The sequence below is a fragment of the Lolium rigidum genome, chromosome 5 (assembly GCF_022539505.1).
Source record: "Lolium rigidum isolate FL_2022 chromosome 5, APGP_CSIRO_Lrig_0.1, whole genome shotgun sequence".
NCBI classification, from domain to species: Eukaryota; Viridiplantae; Streptophyta; class Magnoliopsida; order Poales; family Poaceae; genus Lolium; species Lolium rigidum.
The window spans coordinates 173412194-173428402 of record NC_061512.1 but is presented as its reverse complement, the minus strand read 5'-3'; positions in this window follow the sequence as shown (position 1 = coordinate 173428402).

Genomic DNA, 16209 nt, shown 5'->3' with positions numbered 1-16209 from the left:
ATGGATGTGCTGTTGCCACTAGGGATAAAACATCAATGCTTTGTCTAAGGATATTTGTGTTGATTACATTACACATCATACTTAATGTAATTGTCTGTTGTTTGCAACTTAATACTGGAAGGGGTGCGGATGCTAACCCGAAGGTGGACTTTTTAGGCATAGATGCATGCTGGATAGCGGTCTATGTACTTTGTCGTAATGCCCTGATTAAATCTCATATTAGTCATCATGATATGTATGTGCATTGTTATGCCCTCTCTATTTGTCAATTGCCCAACTGTAATTTGTTCACCCAACATGCTATTTCTTATTGGAGAGACACCACTAGTGAACTGTGGACCCCGGTCCATTCTTTTACATCTGAATACAATCTACTGCAATCATTGTTCTCTACTGTTCTTTGCAAACAAACATCATCTTCCACACTATACATTTAATATTTTGTTTACAGCAAGCCGGTGAGATTGACAACCTCACTGTTACGTTGGGGCAAAGTACTTTGATTGTGTTGTGCAGGTTCCACGTTGGCGCCGAAATCCCTGGTGTTGCGCCGCACTACACTCCGTCACCAACAACCTCCACGTGGTCCTCGACTCCTACTGGTTCGATAACTTTGGTTTCTTACTGAGGGAAAACTTGTTGCTGTATGCATCACATCTTCCTCTTGGGGTTCCCAACGGACGTGTGCTTCACGCGTATCAAGCTCTTTTTCTGGCGCCGTTGCCGGGGAGATCAAGACACGTTGCAAGGGGAGTCTCTCACATCCAATCTCTTTACTTTGTTATTGTCTTGCTTTACTTTATTTTATTTACTGCTTTGTTTGTTCTCTATATCCAAAACACAAAAAAATTAGTTACTCGCTTTACTTTATTTACTACCTTGTTTGCGTTCTCCATATTAAAAACACAAAAAAATTAGTTACTTGCATTTAGTTTATTTAGTTTGCTTTATTTACTATTGCTAAAATGAGTAATCCTGAAGTTGAAGTTCGTTCGTTTAAGAAACAAGGGGGAGAATGTTTAAAAAATGCTTGGTATAGAATTAGTGATGCTCATAATAGGTGCACTAAGAAACACTCCACTATTATCCTACTTAGAAATTTTTATGTTGTTATCTCTAGCTGGAATAGGTATGTTCTTGATACTCTTGCGGGAGGTAATTTCCTAGGCACTCCTGCTTTAGAAGCTAGTTGCATTATTGAGAGTCTAGTTGGAATACCACCTGTTAATGAAGTTAAAATTGAAATCTCTCTTGAAGATGTCATGAAAAAGTTGGAGACCATAGAGCAAAATCTTCCAAGTATTAAGATTAAATTGGGAATATTACTTAATAACACTGATAAACTTGTTAAATCTCTAGGTGAAATTAATGAGAGAATTGCTATCTTATAAAATTGTGCTACTCATGATAATCAAACCCATAGGATTGGTGAACTTAAAGAAGCTATGGGAACCTTGGGTTCAACTTTTTCTTCTCTTAAGTTTAAGGAGAAAGCTTATGTGGGTAAGGAGCAAAAGTTCATGTATGTCTCTAAGGTGCCTAAGCCAAAAAACTATTATAGGCCTAAAATTGACAAAGCCCTTAGTACCACTATGGATGATGGAGCATCTAATATACCTATTGTGACAAATTGTGAAAGTTATGATGTTGATGCTTCATCTCTTGATAATACTTGATTCACACTTTCTGCGCCTAGCTGAAAGGCGTTAAAGAAAAGCGCTTATGGGAGACAACCCATTATTTTACTTCTGCACTTTTTTATATTTGAGTCTTGGAAGTTGTTACTACTGTAGAAACCTCGCCTTATCTTTATTTTATTGCATTGTTGTGCCAAGTAAAGTCTTTGATAGTAGGGTTGATAATAGATTTGGATTACTGCGCAGAAACAGATTTCTTACTATCACGAAATTGAGCAGCCCCTTCTGTAGGTAACTCAGAAAAATCTGCCAATTTACGTGCGTGATCCTCAGATATGTACGCAACTTTCATTCAATATGAGCTTTTTCATCTGAGCAAGTTAAGTGCCCCAGAAAAATTCGTCTTTACGGACTGTTCTGTTTTGACAGATTCTGCCTTTTATTTCGCATTGCCTGTTTTGCTATGTTTGATGGATTTCTTTGTTCCATTAACTTTCAGTAGTTTTGTGCAATGTCCGGAAGTGTTAAGAATGATTATGTCACCTCTGAATATGTGAATTTTTGATTATGCACTAACCCTCTAATGAGTTTGTTTTGAGTTTGGTGTGGAGGAAGTTTTCAAGGGTCAAGAGAGGAGGATGATACAATATGATCAAGAAGAGTGAAAAGTCTAAGCTTGGGGATGCCCCCGTGGTTCATCCCTGCATATTTTAAGAAGACTCAAGCATCTAAGTTTGGGGATGCCCAAGGCATCCCTTCTTCATCGACAACTTATCAGGTCACCTCTAGTGAAACTATATTTTTATTCCGTCACATCTTATGTGCTTTACTTGGAGCGTCTGTATGTTTTTATTTTTGTTTGTGTTTGAATAAAATCGGATCCTAGCATTCTTTGTTTGGGAGAGAGACACGCTCCGCTGTTGCATATGAACACATGTGTTCTTAGCTTTACTTTTAATGTTCATGGCGAAGGTTGAAACTGCTTCGTTCATCATTATTATGGTTGGAAACGAGAAAATGCTTCATGTGGTAATTGGTATAATGTCTTGAATAATTTGATACTTGGCAATTGTTGTGCTCAAATAGATCATGTTTAAGCTCTTGCATCATGTACTTTGCACCTATTAATGAAGAACTACCATAGAGCTTGTTAAAATTTGGTTTGCATGATTGGTCTCTCTAAAGTCTAGATATTTTCTGGTGAGGTGTTTGAACAACAAGGAAGACAATGTAGAGTCTTATAATGCTTGCAATATGTTCTTATGTAAGTTTTACTGTACCGGTTCATGCTTGTGTTTGCTTCAAACAACCTTGCTAGCCCAAAGCCTTGTATTGAGAGGGATTACTTCTCGTGTATCCAAAATCCTTGAGCCAAAAACTATGCCATTTGAGTCCACCATACCTACCTACTACATGGTATTTCTCTGCCATTCCAAAGTAAATTACTTGAGTGCTACCTTTAAAATTTCATTCCTTGTCTTTGCAATATATATCTCATGGGAAAATAGCTTAAAAACTATTGCGGTATTGAATATGTAGCTTATGTATCTTATTTCTTATAAGTTGCTTGTTGAGCGGTAACCATGTTTCTGGGGACGCCATCAACTATTACACCTTGTTGAATATCATGTGAGTTGCTATGCATGTTCGTATTGTCTGAAGTAAGGGTGATTTATCATGATCAAATGGTTTGAGTATGCATATTGTTAGAGAAGAACATTGGGCCGCTAACTAAAGCCATGAATCATGGTGGAAGTTTCAGTTTGGACAATAATCCTCAATCTCTTATGAGAATGTTATATGTTGTTGAATGCTTATGCATTAAAGAGGAGTCCATTATCTGTTTTCTATGTTGTCCCGGTATGAGAATAATCAAAAGCGAGAAATCCAATGCGAACTTTCTCCTTAGACCTTTGTACAGGCGGCATAGAGGTACCCCTTTGTGACACTTGGTTGAAACATATGTTATGCAATGATAATCCATGTAAATCCAAGCTAATTAGGACAAGGTGCGAGCACTAGTGGTATTCTATGCATGAGGCTTGCAACTTATAGGATGTCTTATGCATAACACATATGAATTATTACTACCGTTGACAAAATTGTTTCTATGTTTTCAAAATGAAAAGCTCTAGCACAAAAATAGTAATCCATGCTTCCCTCTGCGAAGGGTCTTTCTTTTACTTTATGTTGAGTCAGGTTACCTACTTCTTTCTATCTTAGAAGCAAACACTTGTGTCAACTGTGTGCATTGATTCTTACATACTTGCTTATTTGTATTCATCATATTACTTTGTGTTGACAATTATCCATGAGATATACATGTTGAAGTTGAAAGCAACTGCTGAAACTTATATCTTCCTTAGTGTTGCTTCAAAACTTTCTACTAAGAATCTATTGCTTTATGAGTTAACTCCTATGCAAGTCTTATTGATGCTTGTCTTGAAAGTACTATTCATGAAAAGTCTTTGCTATATGATTCAGTTGTTTAATCATTGTCTTTACCATTGCTTCGAATCACTGCATTCATCTCATATGCTTTACAATAGTATTGATCAAGATTATGATAGCATGTCACTTCAGAAATTATCTTTGTTATCGTTTACCTACTCGAGGGCGAGTAGGAACAAAGCTTGGGGATGCTTGATACGTCTCAAACGTATCTATAATTTCTTATGTTCCATGCTACTTTTATGACACTACTCACATGTTTTATACACACTTTATGTCATCATTATGCATTTTCCGGCACTAACCTATTGACAAGATGCCGAAGCGCCAGTTCCTGTTTTGTGCTGTTTTTGGTTTCAGAAATCCTACAAAGGAAATATTCTCGGAATTGGACGAAATCAACGCTCAGGGTCTTATTTTTCCACGGAGCTTCCAGAAGACCGAAGAGGATACAAGGTGGGACGACGAGGCGCCCAGACCACCCAGGCCGCGCGGCCTAGGTGGGGCCCGCGCCGCCCTATGGTGGGGGGGCCTCGTGCCTCCACCGCCGCCGCCCTTCCGCCTATTTATTCCCTCCGTCGCGAAAACCCTATTACCAAGAACCACGATGCGGAAAACCTTCCAAAGACGCAGCCGCCGCCAATCCCATCTCGGGGGATTCAGGAGATCGCCTCCGGCACCCTGCCGAAGAGGGGAATCATCTCCCGGAGAACTCTTCATCACCATGATCGCCTATGGATTGATGTGTGAGTAGTTCATCCTTGGACTATGGGTCCATAGCAGTAGCTAGATGGTTGTCTTCTCCTAATTGTGCTATCATGTTAGATCTTGTGAGCTGCCTATCATGATCAAGATTATCTATTTGTAATGCTACATGTTGTGTTTGTTGGGATCCGATGAATATGGAATACTATGTCAAGCTGATTATCAATCTATCATATATGTGTTGTTTATGTTCTTGCATGCTCTCCGTTGCTAGTAGAGGCTCTGGCCAAGTTGATACTTGTAACTTCAAGAGGGAGTATTTATGCTCGATAGTGGGTTCATGCCTCCATTGAATGCGGGACAGGTGATAGAAAGTTCTAAGGTTGTGGATGTGTTGTTGCCACTAGGGATAAAACATCAATGCTTTTTCTAAGGATATTTGTGTTGATTACATTACGCACCATACTTAATGCAATTGTCCGTTGTTTGCAACTTAATACTTGGAAGGGGTGCGGATGCTAACCCGAAGGTGGACTTTTTAGGCATAGATGCATGCTTGGATAGCGGTCTATGTACTTTGTCGTAATGCCACTGATTAAATCTCATATTAGTCATCATGATATGTATGTGCATTGTTATGCCCTCTCTATTTGTCAATTGCCCAACTGTAATTTGTTCACCCAACATGCTATTTCTTATTGGAGAGACACCACTAGTGAGCTGTGGACCCCGGTCCATTCTTTTACATCTGAATACAATCTCATCGCAATCATTGTTCTCTACTGTTATTTGCAAACAAACATCATCTTCCACACTATACATTTAATCCTTTGTTTACAGCAAGCCGGTGAGATTGACAACCTCACTGTTACGCTGGGGCAAAGTACTTTGATTGTGTTGTGCAGGTTCCACGTTGGCGCCGGAATCCCTGGTGTTGTGCCGCACTACACTCCGTCACCAACAACCTTCACGTGGTCCTTGACTCCTACTGGTCCGATAACCTTGGTTTCTTACTGAGGGAAAACTAGCTGCTGTACGCATCACACCTTCCTCTTGGGGTTCCCAACGGACGTGTGCTTCACGCGTATCACCCACAGAAGGTGAGGTACGTCTCGTTGGAGAGATGCGGGCTACCACGAAGGTCTCCCGGACGTCACGAAGGCTCACCTTCTTCTCCAAACCAATACCACGAAGGACAAAGGTCTTTCCCTTATGGTTAGATTTTTCTCCACTCTGGAGATGGCAAGATCCACAACCATTTCACAAGCTCCACGAAGGAAAAGCCCGAACCTCTTTACAATCTTCCACAAAGAGGTCACCGGAGCACCAATCGCTAAGCCAACTAGGATGTCACCCCTCCAAGGGTAACAAGCTCACGGTCTCTCACTCGAACTAATTGTATTGGAGAGCTCAACACTACGCAAGGATGCAAAGCAAGAACACCAAGAAAAGTTCTCAAATCCCACCAAAGCAACAAATGATATGGAGGAACTAGAGATGAAGAACAAGGTAGAAATCAACAAATGACTCCAAAATCTAGATCCCAATATTTCCCTCACTTAAATGAGGAATTGATTGGTGGAGGTTGTAGATCTAGATCTTCTCATACAAATCCGTCAATAATATGCAAGAATTATGGGAGGAATGAGAGGGAAAGCAAGCTTAAGAAGATCAACAATGATGGTAAAAAACGTGCCAAAGAACACTAAAAATAATGGGGAAGAAGACCCTTTTATAGCCCATCAAAATATGATCGTTTGGGGCAAAAATCGAGCCAACCCGACGCTGAACCCGACAGGTACCAGAATTTTCGGTATCCTACCGAGCATGCCGGGCCAGATACCGGGCTGCCCGACAGCAGCACCCGGCCTGCCGACCCACACGCCGAAAATGCGACAACTTTTGTATCCGAACTCCGATTTCAATGATCTTGGGCTCGTTGGAATCACGGCAACGAGCTCTACAATATTATGCATAGAAACATAATAGTACAACCATTGAGTAAGAAAAAAAATATAAAAGGTTTGTCCTATCTATAAAAAATCAAACCAGTAAAACCTCCAAACATGAAAACACAATAGAAGATGCATACGAATTCCGTTTTATATGAACTTGGACTTGTTGTAAAACTAGCAACAAGCTCAAGAACCAAAAAATAAAGAAACACCAAGAAACAACAAGAATATAGGGATGAAAGATATGAAAATGATTGAGCTCCCTAAGACGATGTGATCAAGTTACTCAACCGAAAGCCCCCTCTTGATAGTGCGGCTATCTATCATATAACCCGGTCTCCCAACAACCATCTTGAGATCGGTAAAAGGAAAACCTATCAAGGACATATCTTTGCCTTGCACACCCCGCTTGATCTTGATGACAACGCTTCAAGCTCCACTCAAGCTGTGATGGCTCACTTGATCGTTGTTGATTCGTGAAGACTCACAATTGCTCCCCCATACACCATGATGGGATGGCTTCATTGGGCCACATCTTCACATGTCCATTATCACCAAATAGATCGCAAGCTTCAAGCATGATATCTTTGATATGCTCATCTTGAACTTGCCATTCTCAACCTTGATGACATCCAAAACTTGATGCCATCCTCTCATGGGATATACGAGATCATACTCTTGATGCATACCCATGGTAAGATACCTAACCCATATAGACAACACAAATGCACATATATAGTGGGTTAGCTCATGAAGCATAGTTGACAAAGCTTACCACCCACAAGATCACATGATCCAAAGTGGTACAATCTTTATGCTCCATGTGTTGACCAACTCGAATTCAATCTTCACTCTTAGTCTTGGTCAAACTTGTATCTCTTCATGCTCTATCATAATATGTTAATCATTCAAAGGTAAGCTAGAGCATGGCTAACTTGAGTTCCACACAAGAACTCCATCTTCATTTCTTCTTCTTAATCATATCATATTATTCTCTTAAAACTGATGATCTTGTGATGCCAATAGCAAAGATATACCATTATATTCATGGCATCCACACTTTAATCCAACATATGGACTTCAAGAAATACCTATGGAATATTCATTCATATAAAAACTATGAAAACATTAGTCCATAGAAAATTGTCATTAATTATCAAAAACACACTTAGGGGCAATGTACCCTTACAAATGCACCTCCTTCCTTCTTCTCGCCACGTTCCAATGTCGTCCTCCCGCAAGAACATCCTCGCCGTGAATGGCTTCGGGCGCGGCAACCTCACGGTGGTGGAGGCGTGGGCGCTGTACCGCGTGTGGTACCCTGTCCCGCTGGACATGCATCTGCCATGCAGCGGCGACTGGAGGATGGCTGTCAACAGGATCAGCGTCCCACCGCCGGGAAACGATCGTTGGAGGGATGCGATAAGGACCTAGCACCAAGGAGCGCGCCGATCCCACCTGGACCCCACCGGCAATGATGACAGGTGGGCGGACTTCTTCCAGGCACAGTACGACGCCGACATGAATAACACCGACAGCCTCGTCGGCCGGAGGAACATGTGGAACAAGGAGGGGTGATGCGTGTGGTTGGCACGTCCGTTGGGAACCCCAAGAGGAAGGTGTGATGCGCACAGCGGCAAGTTTCCCTCAGTAAGAAACCAAGGTTTAATCGGACCAGTAGGAGTCAAGAAGCACGTTGAAGGTTGATGGCGGCGAGATGTAGTGCGGCGCAACACCGGTGATTCCGGCGCCAACGTGGAACCTGCACAACACAACCAAAGTACTTTGCCCCAACGAAACGGTGAGGTTGTCAATCTCACCGGCTTGCTAGTAACAAAGAGTTAACCGTATTGTGTGGAAGATGATTGTTTGCGAGAAAACGAGTAGAACAAGTATTGCGGTAGATTGTATTTCGAGTAAAGAGAATTGGACCGGGGTCCACGAGTTCACTAGAGGTGTCTCTCCCATAAGACGAACGAGCATGTTGGGTGAACAAATTACGGTTGGGCAATTGACAAATAAAGAGAGCATGACCATGCACATACATATCATGATGAGTATAGTGAGATTTAATTGGGCATTACGACAAAGTACATAGACCGTCATCCAACCGCATCTATGCCTAAAAGTCCACCTTCGGAGTTATCATCCGAACCCCCTCCGAGTATTAAGTTGCTAACAACGAGACAATTGCATTAAGTATGGCGCGTAATGTAACTAGTGACTACATCCTTGAACATAGCACTAATGTTTTATCCCTAGTGGCAACGACACAACACAACCTTAGAACTTTACGTCCACTGTCCCGGTGTCAATGCGAGGCATGAACCCACTATCGAGCATAAATACTCCCTCTTGGAGTTACTAGCATCAACTTGGCCAGAGCATCTACTAAGAACGGAGAGCATGCAAGATCATAAACAACACATAGATATAACTCGATAATCAACATAACAAGTATTCTCTATTCATCGGATCCCAACAAACGCAACATATAGACTTACAGATAGATGATCTTGATCATGTTAGGCAGCTCACAAGATCCGACAATGATAGCACAATGGGGAGAAGACAACCATCTAGCTACTGCTATGGACCCATAGTCCAGGGGTAGACTACTCACACATCACACCGGAGGCGACCATGGCGGCGTAGAGTCCTCCGGGAGATGATTCCCCTCTCCGGCAGGGTGCCGGAGGCGATCTCCTGGATCCCCCGAGATGGGATCGGCGGCGGCGGCGTCTCTGGAAGGTTTTCCGTATCGTGGCTCTCGGTGCTGGGGGTTTCGTCACGGAGACTTTTTATAGGCGGAAGGGCAGGTCAAGAGGCGGCACGGGGGCCCCACACCACAGGGCCGCGCGGCCAAGGGGGGGGGCGCGCCGCCCTAGGGTGTGGCCCCTCCGTGGCCCCTCTTCGTCTCTCCTTCGGACTTCTGGAAGCTTCGTGAGAAAATAGGCCCCTGGGCTTTGATTTCGTCCAATTCCGAGAATATTTCCTTACTAGGATTTCTGAAACCAAAAACAGCAGAAAACAGCAACTGGCACTTCGGCATCTTTACTATTATATTGGAGTTGGTCGTACGTCATACAACGCGTTTGGTGAAGGAGATTAGGATCATCCGGACCGTTCAACATAATATCAACTCCTCCGCTCAATATCCATCCGTCAGATCCACCCCTTGCCGTGTTACGGTAGGATTGCTGGAATCACGTGAAAGTAAAACGACCAGATCTGAGAACCACCGCACAAACGGAATATTTGAGGAGTAGTTGATGGCAAATTAATTATCTTTCCAAAAATACTCTCCACATGCCACGCATTGCATGTCACCCTCCCTCCCTGCTCTCTCTATAGTAATTTCTCTGGTCATCTTCTCCCTTGTTTCTCCAATCGTCGGCGCGGCGGCGACAGGTACTAGGCTTGGATGCCTCGTCGGCGATAACGAGGGCCGGCGGCGGCGGCTCTCCGGCGAATAAGCAAGTCCGGGGCGGAGGGAACCAGGGGCGGCCGAGCGGGTGCAGCAGCTCACAGAGTCAGGGGCAGGTGTGGCGGCTCGCAGGCGCGGCGGCGGTGGGAAACCGGGGCAAGTGCTGCGGTGACGGCTCGTAGGCCGGCGCGGCGGCGAGAATCAGGAAGGGCGGATGCGGAAATCAGGTAGCCGGTCCATGTCCACTCCGAATTGGCCTCCTTCCCCATCCGATTTGGCCTCATTTATCCCGGCGGCAGAAATCAGGTAGCCGGTCCATGTCCACTCCGAATTGGCCTCCTTCCCCATCCGATTTGGCCTCATTTATCTCCAATTTTGCAAGGTGAGATGAACTGTGTTGCATATGCTCCTGTTTACTCCGATTTTGACCAGGGGATCTGCTGTTTATTCAACATGATTAGAGAAGAGCACATATAGCCTATGGGCCAATGTATCAAGGTGAGATAATTGCATAACTTATACATGAGAGATGTACATATATTATCATGAATTAGTAGTTATTACTTTAGGTGAATCATGTCTTGCCTTCTCCGATTCTAACCTGAATTAAGTGTGATATACGGGTCGCTGTCGCTGTCTCCCATTCCAGGACCGCCGCGCCGCCACCCCAATGCTCAAAGCTGCACCATCAAGATGACGTTGGCTGGCTCATCCGCTGCTACCACATCGGCATCGATACCTACTCCTTCCAATGGCCGCGATTTTCAGCCGCATTCTCTCTAATATATCCTACATATATTGTTTAGATTGATTCATGGGTTAATTCAATTCAATCATGTCTTGTTCTGTTCGTTTGCAGGCGATGAGGTGAGCCTGCCATTTGCTTCCTGCTTCCCTTCCATACACAAATAATTGAGATGGGATAACGTAGATCCAATTCAATATACAATAATTTTCAAGATATTTATGTCTGACCATATGGGACTGTGAAGACCCTAAAACAATTTTGCCTGCTGAGCTACTTGAAGACCAAAGCAATTACACATGGAACGTTTCGTATATGTACTTTACCTTGCCTAATTTCATTTGTTACAATAGACTGTACTGTACTAGAATTTCCATTTTATATCACATGGGTGGGGTTCTTTCAGCCATATCACGCCCTCTTAAGTGTGCCAGATGGCTGGCTACCGGAATAATGTAAATTTTGCCCTACCTTGAAGTTTATCCTGTATGTCGGTGATAACGTGCGTCGTCATCCTCTCCGGAGAATGGTGCATGAAGATATCTAAAAATCTTCATGCATCATCTGATTCAAATTTATGTTTGTTTATGTTTGCATACTTTATTTTTGAAACTCACTCAATCGGGTAGCGCATGTTAGCTAATACATCTGTTGTTCTTACATTTCTTGGAATTGCTTTGTTTTACTTGCCTTAGATCATTATTTATTATAGTACTTCTATAGTTACTTTGGTGCAGGGTCTATAACTTCCTTTATTTTTTCATCAATGCAACTATGAATTACCATTTGATGTGATGCTGACAAGTTATGACATAGCCTTAATAAATTAAGACTTTCCTTTAGAAATTCCCTGGCTCTATGGTGATTGATGAGGCCAAGGGTCTTAAAAATCCATCAATTCTATGTGAAACTGCTGCTTTGTTTCTAAAATGACTCACTTCTTAACCGGGGACTTGCATGGCTCTGATTACAACACTTATTCTGCATTTTCTTCAGGTACTGTATAGTGTCTTAAAGGCCATTTTACGATGACAAGGTGTCTACCACTAGAAGGCATTCCTATCCAGAACAAACTTTCTGAACTATGGGCATAGATGCCCTTCTACATGCTATCCGTTGTCGGGCCACTCGATGAGCTTCTTTCTATTTGCAAGGAAGCAGGTGATTTGCGAGCAAGTATGTACTCACTCCGGTCCTTTTTAATTGACACGGAGGTGTTCGCTGGCATGCATGCAATTAGCGTCTGTGCGCGTCAATTATTGCAGACCGGAGGTAGTACCTTCATAATATTATAGAGGGATCCATCTATAGCTCTAATCAGTTTTTAGAGTGACATTCTTTTTGTGCCTTCACAAACAAATTTAACTTCCACGTGCGAAAACTGCGTATTGTGTGCTTTGTAGGTGGTTAATGCCCCGAGCATAACTTCCCCTTGCACAAAACTGTGCTAGGGTGTGTGTCATTTTGTGCAGGATATAGAACTACCTTTGTTTTTTATAACATATTCTCTCTTAGGGGATCTTGCTTCCCAAACCTTCTTGAGCCCCCTATGTTTATTCTCTTATCTTCTTCTTTATTGATTTGTAGCAATATATTTTTATTTTTTTGCACAAACTGAGGACTAAATCCGTTTTATAATACAACTGAAAACAATCACATGGTTGCCAAGGATCTGATAGTGAATTGGTCAATACCTTTTTCTTATCTTTGTTGAGCTACTTTTATTATTACCAAATACCAACGCAACAGTTCCTTCAGTATCCAAGTACATAAGAATGAGAGGTGACCCATACCACCATTGCGCCATGCTTTCTTGAGTGTAGTATTAGTAAAGTTCAGAGTTTCCATTCTGGATAGTCTTAGAGGTTCCCTGTGTGAATGGCTTAATGGATTTTATGTGTGGATCGTGCTGGGGTTGCAGCAGAATCGAGGCAGCTTGTTTAAAGGAGGCTTGCGACGGTGAGACACCGATGAAGAAGTGTGCCCATGGCTTTTTTCCTAACTCGCCAAGATGGGGGTTTGGTTTTTGTTCATATTCTTTTTGAAGTCCACATCATCTACACCAGCCCCATGACGTGACAATCAAGCGACACAATTATTTCCAAATGCATGTTCCTATAGAGTATTTCTGATATTCAAGTGCATCATTGTATTTCTCATTATCCAAATACATGTTTGAGTGTAATATTTATTTATTTTCCAAATGCATGTTCTAACTCAAATAATTAATTTCGAGATACATCCCTCGCATTTTATCCAAATTTTGTAGCCTGCAGATCAATAATATTTGACTTGCTATCAAGTTTAAAGATTTTTGAAAAATACAGTGTGAAGTTTCGTACCTATTTTATCAATATGTCCGTTGCACCTAATACTCAGTTGCTTTATAGAAAGATAATGAAGTGAATAAGGAAAGGGCTGAGGAGCACAAGGAACAAACCTCAGTATAATATATAATGAAGACGAGATAGGAGGAGCAATGACATCCTCCAAGCTAACAAGGTAAGAGTTAAGACAACAACCTGAATTCGTAGCACCAGTAATTATATGAGCTGAATTTCTAGGACTAGCTTGATTGCAATTAAGATAAAATCATGCAGGTGCACCTTCATTTTGCTTTGAGTAAGTATATTTATATGTTTGTGAATGTGTATTTATTGTCATTTTCTCGATTACATGATAGCGTCAAGCATTCAATGGACTTTTCATGTTCTAAAGAAGCTCAATAATGGCATATATACTTGTATACCAAGCTAGAGCACATTTGAGGTCAGTGTTAATATTTTTGGATCTACAGAGAATGTGTGTACATATGGTATTGAGCTGGTTGTTCTTGTTCAGTTGGACAATCCGGTGGACAATGGCATGAGGAAGCCACATGATTTAGCGAAGCGTAACGGACGGACTCTCATCCTACCATCGTCACACAAGCTTGTACTACTACATCACATGGGCAATATATATGAAAACTATTACATGAGACAGTTTCCAAGTGAAATATTAATCAACAAGATGTAATTGTTCCTGGCAACGACAAATGGGAATACAGAGCAAGATCTGCTCACCGAATATAAGGGATTAACATGTTGCTTTCTTCTCAGAGAGAGATATTTTTGTAAAAAAAGATTGATAGAGCTAGGAACAATATAATCCAAGCCATCTCTTAGCCGCTTTGTGATGCTCCAAGCAACGCGCTTGATTGTGAAACTACTCGGAATCTTTGTCTATTGATCTTTTAAACATCTTCCATGTGTACTTTTAATCGTAACAACATTATTGCTCTTGGATGATGGTTAGAAACTGAAGAATATTTTTTTGGTACACAAACTCATCTATCATGCAATAGAGTTGAAGACAACACACTGGCTGTTGTACAAGAATAATTTTGAGAATATCAGTGACTAAATCTTAATCAATATTGTAGAAAATATTTAGTTATGTACTTCATTCTTATGCATTTGACATTGATTATCAAGATACTTCAAGCAAAGTGATATTTATTTTAGATTACTATGTATCTATCTCTTTTTATACATGTTTTTTATTCTTTCATTATGTTTACATATAGGACATTTGCATAGAACTATTTTTTTTTTTTGAGAAAACCGTAGCAACGCACGGGCATTCAACTAGTCTTGTTAATAGGTTAGTTCCAGAAAATGCACGAATATGACATAAAGTGTGCATAAAACATGTAGATAACATCAATAATGTGGCATGGAACATAAGAAATTATCGATACGTCGGAGACGTATCAGCATCCCCAAGCTTAGTTCTGCTCGTCCCGAGCAGGTAAAACGATAACACAGATAATTTCTAGAGTGACATGCCATCATAATCTTGATCATACTATTTGTAAAGCATATGTAGTGAATGCAGCGATCGAAACAATGTATATGACATGAGTAAACAAGTGAATCATATAGCAAAGACTTTTCATGAATAGCACTTCAAGACAAGCATCAATAAGTCTTGCATAAGAGTTAACTCATAAAGCAATAATTCAAAGTAAAGGCATTGAAACAACACAAAAGAAGATTAAGTTTCAGCGGTTGCTTTCAACTTGTAACATGTATATCTCATGGATATTGTCAACATAGAGTAATATAATAAGTGCAATAAGCAAATATGTAGGAATCAATGCACAGTTCACACAAGTGTTTGCTTCTTGAGGTGGAGAGAAATAGGTGAACTGACTCAACATTGAAAGTAAAAGAATGGTCCTCCATAGAGGAAAAGCATCGATTGCTATATTTGTGCTAGAGCTTTGATTTTGAAAACATGAAACAATTTTGTCAACGGTAGTAATAAAGCATATGCATCATGTAAATTATATCTTATAAGTTGCAAGCCTCATGCATAGTGTACTAATAGTGCCCGCACCTTGTCCTAATTAGCTTGGACTACCGGATCATCACAATGCATTGTTTTTACCAAGTGTCACAAAGGGGTACCTCTATGCCGCCTGTACAAAGGTCTAAGGAGAAAGCTCGCATTGGATTTCTCGCTATTGATTATTCTTCAACTTAGACATCCATACCGGGACAACATAGACAACAGATAATGGACTCCTCTTTTATGCATAAGCATATAACAACAATTAATAATTTTCTCATTTGAGATTTGAGTATTGTTGTCCAAAACTGAAACTTCCACCATGGAGCATGGCTTTAGTTAGCGGCCCAATGTTCTTCTCTAACATATGCATGCTTAACCATATGGTGGTAGATCTCTCTTACTTCAGACAAGACGGACATGCATAGCAACTCACATGAAATTCAACAATGACTAGTTGATGGCGTCCCCAGTGAACATGGTTATCGCACAACAAGCAACTTAATAAGAGATAAAGTGCATAATTACATATTCAATACCACAATAGTTTTTAAGCTATTTGTCCCATGAGCTATATATTGCAAAGGTGAATGATGGAATTTTAAAGGTAGCACTCAAGCAATTTACTTTGGAATGGCGGAAAATACCATGTAGTAGGTAGGTATGGTGGACACAAATGGCATAGTGGTTGGCTCAAGTATTTTGGATGCATGAGAAGTATTCCCTCTCGATACAAGGTTTAGGCTAGCAAGGCTTATTTGAAACAAACACAAGGATGAACCGGTGCAGCAAAACTCACATAAAAGACATATTGAAAACATTATAAGACTCTACACCGTCTTCCTTGTTGTTCAAACTCAAAACTAGAAATTATCTAGACCTTAGAGAAACCAAATATGCAAACCAAATTTTAGCATGCTCTATGTATTTCTTCATTAATGGGTGCAAAGCATA